Genomic DNA, 8693 nt, shown 5'->3' on the forward strand with positions numbered 1-8693 from the left:
GGGATGTAGCCATCAACCATGGGTGATGCCTCCAGACTGGTTAGCTGTGCGAGTGACAGCCGCATAGGATATTTCCCCGAGAGGATTGAAAGTAACCACAGTTGATGGTGAACCCCTAAACAAAGCTTGCCATGGAAAGGAGTAAGAAGGATTGGGTAGAAGCAGTAGGAGAGCAGGCGTCCTTGAGCTCTACAGCATCTCCATCTGCTTATCTGAAATTCCCACCAATGAATCTGCATAAGTATTCTATCCCTTTTATTATTCCTTTTTATTATTTATTCCAATAATCACAATTACCCTTTAATCTGCCTAACTGAGATTTACAAGGTGACCATAGCTTGCTTCATACCAACAATCTCTGTGGGATCGACCCTTACTCGCGTAAGGTTTATTACTTGGACGACCCAGTACACTTGCTGGTTAGTTGAACGGAGTTGTGTTCACTCGTGCCAATTTCTAAAATCCAATTACAATGAATAAGATCACAATTTCGTCCACGAACGACGCAGCCGCGTGACGTGCGCGATCTGCAGAATTACAAAAGTCGCTGGCAGAGACTCTGGGCCGCATTTCAACCCAGTCCTCGGTCCAGAAAACACATATTAGAGGCTGGGAGTGGAGTAGAATGAAATCATTCAATCATTACTCACAATTTTAGGTTTTAGATGTAGTTTTTAGAGAGAGAGGTTCTCTCCTTTCTCTTAGGATTTAGGATTAGGATTCCTCTTAAAGGATTTAGGATTTCGACTCTTCATCAGGTTCAATATTCCTTTTACTTTATATTTCTCTTTTACTTTTAGATGCTTTAATGCTTGTATTACTTATGTTGCCTATTTGGCTTATGAACTTTTCCATGTTGGGATTGATTTTCTTAATTAATATAATTTGAGGTATTTCAGAATCATGATTGTTTTTCCCTGTTTATAATTTAGATTATTTACTATTGGCTTTGGTTGATTAATTGGTAACTCTTGAGCTGTCAAACTCATCGTGATTGATAATGATTATTCTTGCTGATTAATTTAGATTCCTATAACTCTAGTCTTTCCTTAAGGAGTGTACTAGGACTTTAGGTGTTAAATTAATTTGTCCACTTAACTGTCCTTCGTAGTTAGAGGTTGACTTAGTGGGAGCAAAAGTATAATTCTCATCACCATTGATAAGGATAACTAGGATAGGACTTCTAGTTTTGATACCTTGCCAAGAGATTTCTTCGTTATTAATTTATTAATTTATGAAATTTATTTCTCCTGTTCAAAACCTTTTCAAATCCAAACACTATTTTCCATATCCAATAATAAATCATACTTTCTTGCAATTCCTTGAGAAGACGACCCGAGGTTTGAATACTTCGGTTTATAAATTTTATTGGGTTTGTTACTTGTGACAACCAAAACGTTTGTAAGAAAGGTTAATTGCTTGGTTTAGAAACTATACTTGCAACGAGAATTTATTATAACTTCTAAACCATCAATCTTCAGTTCTTCACTTGGACGGAGCTACATTACACGACCACAACAGGTCGGTCTCAAACAAAGTAAAGGGAAAAGTGATGTCCAACTGGCTGAAGAAATAGTCGTAAGCATAAAAGAAAGGGCGCTCCCCCTGGGTCAGGACAGGAAAACAAACCCTCTCTTCCAAATCAGGTGCCACCAATTCATAATTTCTCTCTTGATCTCCACTCTTACAGAGACAGTGATGTTTCCTATGCTCCGCACAGAATTCAGCATTCACCACAGAAACACACATCAATACAAGGGAGTCCAACCAATCGGACATCCCCTCAGGGATCTTAGAGGACGTCTCTACAATATTTTTGCGAGAAGACATGGCCAACTAGTCCTACAAACAAAAAAGGAGAGTGGATTACTGAAAAAATATCTCAGACGAAATCAAAGCAACTCAGCCAGCATAGTCCAACACAGTACAAACAGCAAAAGGAAGCCCTAGGACCCACACCAAAAAGATCCAGGGGCATCCTTTGGAGGCAATCAGGAAACAAGGATTCAGGAAAAACTACAAGACTAAACGTCCCGACAAAACCCACAGCAACGACAAAGAGAAACCCTTTCTTAGAAAGCAATATCCTAAAAAAAAACATTGAGTCATTATCCCAGAAAGCCGGCAAAATAGCTACCTTCCAAATTCACAGTCTTAGCTCACCAACAAATAAAAAGCAAAACAACGCAAAGAAAAATCAAAACGAGCCTTTTACGGGATTCATCAGCAAAACGAAAAACATCAAAGGAGCAATCTTCCGGGAAAATAAGTAGGTTCATGGAGCTCGCAAAAGAGGAAAAACGAGCAGTATAAACCCTAGAATATAGAGAGACCATTTCAAAAGCAAGAAAAACCCCCTCACAATAAAAACAGGCACACAAGTAATACGAAGAGAATCAAACTTCCTAGCATGTATTTAAAGCAAAAATCAAAAGCTTTATAAAAAACCAAAGGCAAAGCAACAAAAGAAAGTAAGGGAGCAGAAAGTAGAAACCAACCTGGAGAAAAGTTTCGAAAGGCTGAAGCGATGAAAAGATGACTCCTCGAAGCAAAAGCGTCAACAATTACCAAGCGACGTCACAAGAGAAATGCAAAAACGCAAGTTTCCAGACGAAAATGGAAGGAGAGAAGAAAAAGAGGAAGTTACAGCAAAAAGCAAGAGAAGAGAAAACCGTTTCTTGAGAATAAAATTCAAAATAAAAGCCAAGAGAAACGGAGCATCAAAAACCAATTAATGAGGGCATTAAAAACCCTCGCGCATTCCCAAGGCCAGGACACTAATGCAAAAGCACGTGCTTTCAGAGGAAACAGAATAGAAATGTTCCGCATTCAAAAAGGAACTCTACAAAGATAAAATTGACGAAATGCTCCAGTTCGGTTTCACCCGAGAAGGATCAAAGTCCTAAGACTAAAGACTCGACCTCAAAAGGAAGACTAAGCTCGAACAGGGGCACTGTTCATACCCTGGGTCGAGCTGTCCGACCCGGGATGTTCTACTGACAAAGCGACCAACCTCTTCAGGTTAGGACAATCCGACCTCTTCTCAAAGAGCTCGACCAAACTACCAGGAAAGTCCAATAAAGGGCCCAAACAGAGGAACACGACCCGAATCCAAGGGCAGCCCAAGCCTATAGAGATAAAGGCGGTTCCCTTAAAGATAAGATGACCTCGCTAGAAGACAAAAATAAGATAAGATAACTAACTTATCTTATCTAAGGAAGGTCTGTCGACACTATTATAAATACACTGGAGCATCCAGGTATAACTCATACTCTGATTCTACTTAATACCTGCTTAATACCCTTGCTAACTTAAGCATCGGAGTCCCTTGCAAGTACCCCCACCCTCCAGGGACGAAGGAATCAGCACTACCACCAAGTCCAACAAGTTGAATACAACCATTTCGACCAGTACAGATGATCTCGTCCGAGATCGACCTACAGTTTCAGGTAACCCCCGAAACACTAACCATATTTATTGTATCAGTTAATTGTATAATCGACTTCCTACTCCATTGGTGCATTCCATTCTCCCCAATATACAAGTGGGACTTGGGAAAATAAATTAGATCCCCAATACTTGAACACTAACCCTCAATCCCAAAAAAATTGATTGATTTGTAACCACATTCATAAGACAATCAACAGAAAAGAAATAAAATATTTTTCAAGAAAGTTCAGCTGTCAACTAGATGAATGTTCCTGTTTCAGGGGCAAACATACCTCCTGCAGTTGTACACTTGGAGCATGTTGGATGCAATGGTGCTGAGATATGACTTGATATTTAAGTTTTTCTATTTATTTCTAAGCAAAAGATAATAAGAACAACCAGTTTTATATCAAAAACATTTTACTGCACACCATAAGCGCAAAAGTCCAAATTAAATTGGTAATATAAATTGGCAATTTCATGTGCCAAACAAAAATAATGCAACCGAAGTTAATGAAAAAATACAGATAAATAAACTATTAATCAAAGGTTGAGAAGCCATATACGATGTGCCCACTAGGATAAGGCTGATTAAGTGTACCATTAGGAAGCTCTGTATCTAAGAAAACTCTAGTTTCAATAGCCCACCACCGAGCAATATTTTCTAGTTTCAATATTCCACTCATGTATATCTAAACCAAAATAACAAGTAAATTTAAGGCAAATATAAAATGATATAAACCCACCAGCAAGGGCAAATTGAATTTCTTTACGAATTTGACACATTCAGCATGACCTGTAAAGAAGCATCAAAAGTTAATCTTTTAATCAAGCCAAGCCACCAAATAATTGAAATGGGTACTAGCACTGGGACAGATGAGCCAACAAACAAACCCAGCAATAACATAAAACAATGACCCCTTTCAATAGAAAAAGAAAATTTACTGGGAGATATGCACCATCAATATAGAGATTGAAGCAGCCCGGGCGATCTCCAGCAAGCGAATCAGCTCCACACAGGAGAACTATTGTACCAGGTTGATATGTTTCCACTATTTTAGAGATGATCTATAGCATAAAAATTTTCAGAGTTTCCGATTAAACGCAATCAAGTAAGAACTAATGCACAGAGACAGAGTGAGAGGGAGTTGGACTTACAGTCTTAGAAAGTCGGGTAAAGCTAGGGCCATCTATGGCATAATACTGCCTTCTTTTTCTCCTATTTCCTTCAATATAGTAATACAGTTCCAATCATTCAAAAATAGAGCTTTAGAATGTTTCAAAGAATAAAAACATTCAATTTCAGCAAATATGAAACTAGCAACATGCCACTGTCAAGTGGTGCCTAAAACCAGACAACTTACAAAAAATAGAGAGTAAAGAAAATTCCCTTAGCATCAGCAGTACCCGAAAAGAACATATCTCCATGCTTGTGAAAACTGGCACTCATCACCTATCAATAAAAAATTGACCATTCAATGAAAAATAGAGAAATCCCAAGCAGAAAATTCACATTCCACATAAGGACAAGGTTATTGAGAAGTGTGCTAGTCGTGACTATAATATGAAGCTTGTATCAAGATTCATGAATACATGCTTGTCAATAGCCAACATAAGATTAAACAGATTGAACAAAGGAATTCAGTTTACTATTTGGCCTATGCTATGGGAATGGGCTGTCAAATTATAGATTCCAAGACAACAACCATTGATTGCACGAAGTCCTCACCTCCAGTTCTTATTACAGTAAATCCTTGAACAGTTGGGTACGAGTTCACCTGCGTTACAGCACATCATCACGCACAACACAAACATTTTGAAGATTTAACGGGTTTAATCACGTTGAGTTACATAATTATTCAGTCTCAAACCATTAGTTATAGCACTGGAAAAAAAAACTTTCTTTTCGCTACTGCATCATACCATAATTTGAAAACTAAAAACCCAATTGACACACGATTTTTGCATGATGATGAACACAACAAGCTATGAAATACAAACAAGCTATGAACATGGCACTTGTTAAATTTTTGTAGTTAAAATATTAATAAACATGTATAAATTCAGCGAAAGACAGCGAACCAAAATATGCAGAGGTAAGTAGCATGAGCAGAGAAGGATGGAAATAAATAAATAGCATGCATGTTGATCAACAATATTCTACAAGAAAAATATTGAGTACAGTAATATATTATTAATTAATAATTAAATTAATAACTATCGACAAATTTAACCGAGAGTAATCTAATGGTAAACTTAAATTTTAATTTTTTTAAAAAATTGTTTAAAAATTAATATATAATTTTAAATATTTAAATTCAATCATTTTTAAACTAATAAATAAAAAAATACAATACTAACTATCTCATAAAATAATTAATTCAAATAATAATAAACTTAAAAAATAACAACAAAGAATAAGCCAATAATTAATTCAAAAAATAAATTAATTCATATTAACTCAAACAATTAACAACATTAATTAACTCAAAAAATAATAAATTTAAAAAATTAACAACAATAAACAATAAGTCAATTATTAACTCAAAAATAAACAAGTTAATATTAACTCAGACAATTAACAACAATCAACTAATTAACTCAGAAAATAATTAACTCAGATAATAATAAACTTAAAAAATTGACAACAATAATAACAAGTCAATAATCAACTCAGAAAATAAATAAGTTAAGATTAACTCAGACAATTAACAATAATCAACTAATTAACTTGAAAAGTAATTAACTCAGATAATAATAAACTTAGAAAATTAACAATAATAAATAATAAGTCAATAATTAACTCAGAAAATAAACAAGTTCATATTAACTCAAACAATTAACAATCAACTAATTAACTCAGAAAATAACTAACTCAAGTAATAATACACTTAGAAAATTAACAACAATAAACAATAAACCAATAATTAACTCAGAAAATAAACAAGTTCAGATTAATTTGTACAATTAACAATAATCAACTAATTAACTTAGAAAACAATTAACTCAAATAATAATAAATTTAGAAAATTAACAACAATAAATAATAAGCCTAATTAACTCAGAAAATAAACAAGTTCAGATTAACTCAGACAATTAACAATAATCAAATAATTAACTAAAAAAAATTAACTCAGATAATAATAAACTTAAAAAATTAACAACAATGAATAATAAGCCAATAATTAACTCAAAAAATAAAAAAATTCAGATTAACTCAGACAATTAATAAAAATCAACTAATTAATTCAGAAAATAATAAACTCAAATAATAATAAACTTAGAAAATTAACAACAACAATAAACAATAAGCTAATAACTAACTCAGAAAATAATTAACTCGAATAATAATAAACTTAGAAAATTAACAACAACAATAAACAATAAGCTAATAATTAACTCAGAAAATAATTAACTCGAATAATAATAAACATAAAAAATTAACAATAATAAACAATAAGCCAATAATTAACTCAGAAAATAAACAAGTTAATATTAACTCGAAAAATTAACAATAATCAACTAATTAAGAACAGAAATTAGAACAATACAGTTGGGATCTTACACTTGCAGAACAAAATAGAAATCAAAAGAATAAACAAAAATAAGAATAATAAACACAGAATCATCAAAACAAAATTCAAAATTCAAAACAAAATTTCAAACATAGAATAATCAAAACAGAATTAAAGAAAACCCTAAATCAAAATAGAATTAAAAAACCCTAAATATAAACTAATAAATGAACTAAATTTGAAAAATAGTTAAATCTCTAATACAAACATCTAAATTGCAAATTTTTTAATACATAACAAATTAAATTAGATAAATTAGGGTTTAGGATTTTTTTAATAAATTAAAAAATAGTAGGAACAAAGAAAATGACAACATACCTGGAAGGAGGAAGGAGGCAGCTCCAGCAACACAAGGAGCAGTAGTGACAATGATAGCAGCAGTGGCGGTGATAAACTCCAATTTTGTGGTTTATCTTGTGTTGAATTTAGTAGATTTTATCAACTTATCCCACATTTATTCACTAAAATAGCATGATTTTGCAAATTCTCTCTAAATTGTGTTTAAGAGCAAAAACATACTTTTTAGGCTCTTAATTTAATTCACTTTAATTCCATTTGATTCCTATATGTTTGTTAAGTGATTCCAGGTTTAGGCAGCGGCAGCAGTGGAGGAGTGACGAAAATGACAGCGATAGAGTGACCAACGCGACGTAAGAGTCTACGCAGTCTTTGAGCGCTGTTGGTGATGGCTGACGGTGGTGGAGAGGTTGCCGGAGGTGGTTTGTGAGGGAGGGAGAGAGAGAGAGAAAGGAGAATGTTAGAGAGAGAGAGAGAGGGGGAGTAGTTCAGAAATGAGGGTGAGAGGGTTCACAATTTGAATTTAGGGCAAGATTACCGTTGGATTTACTTGCGAATAAATCTGATGGTATCATTTTGCAAATGACCAAAACGCAGCGTTCCACTAATTTGGATTACTGACGGATATGATCGCGCCAATTTTTCTTTTTTCCTTCCAATTATTACCGATGAATTTACTGTCGGAAATCCAAATCCGATAGTAATTTATTTATTCAACAAATTTATTACCAAATCTACCGGTAAATCCGTCAATAAACCTACCGCTAATGTTCGACGCTAAATCCGACGATAAATCCAACGATATTCAGCATTTTTCTTATAGTGATAGCTTGCATGTTCATCAAATCACAATTCACAAATGCCTATCTTACAGATTATTGTGCCAAACTCCCAAATCAAAATCCTAAAATCGAAACTTTAACCCTCTCAAACTTTAAAACCAAATGAAAGTGAATACATACCTTCCCGACGATGGTGAGCGTAGAGAGGACGATGCTGAGTGCAGAGACAACGATGGTGAACGTGCAGCGATGGTTAGTGCAGATCAGAAGGGCGAAGAGTAGTGACGATGAGTGGCAAAGTGGTGAGTGGTGAGTGGGGAAGAGGAATGACGGTGAGTGGCAAAGGTGAGGGCACGAAGGCCTAGGTGAGTGGTGCAAAGGTAAGTTTCTCTGATTTGGTGAAGGTGATGAAGGCACGAACAATGTGAGTTTGCGTGATTTGGTGAAATGGAAAAAATTTTACTAAATATTGGTGTATTTGGCCTTAGATACAATAGGCAACACTTTTGAAGTGCACAAAAAAATATAACAAATAGGTTACACTTCAAAGGCGTTCTCTTTGATAAGAAAAATATACCCATAGATATTAAGATAAGGCTACGGTTTATAA

The 8693-nt window shown here is 34.3% G+C and overlaps 1 long non-coding RNA gene across 1 annotated transcript; it reads right to left on the reverse strand.

The window, feature by feature from the left end:
- Window positions 1–3970: 3970 nt before the first annotated feature.
- On the reverse strand, window positions 3971–5316 carry LOC127746483 (uncharacterized). The gene is made up of 5 exons (XR_008008118.1): window positions 5159–5316; window positions 4794–4882; window positions 4588–4655; window positions 4389–4497; window positions 3971–4225 (listed from the first exon to the last, which is right to left on the reverse strand). It is a non-coding gene; the product is annotated as an uncharacterized LOC127746483 (long non-coding RNA).
- Window positions 5317–8693: the final 3377 nt, after the last annotated feature.

The sequence above is a fragment of the Arachis duranensis genome, chromosome 4, assembly GCF_000817695.3.
Source record: "Arachis duranensis cultivar V14167 chromosome 4, aradu.V14167.gnm2.J7QH, whole genome shotgun sequence".
In the NCBI taxonomy this organism is placed as follows: domain Eukaryota; kingdom Viridiplantae; phylum Streptophyta; class Magnoliopsida; order Fabales; family Fabaceae; genus Arachis; species Arachis duranensis.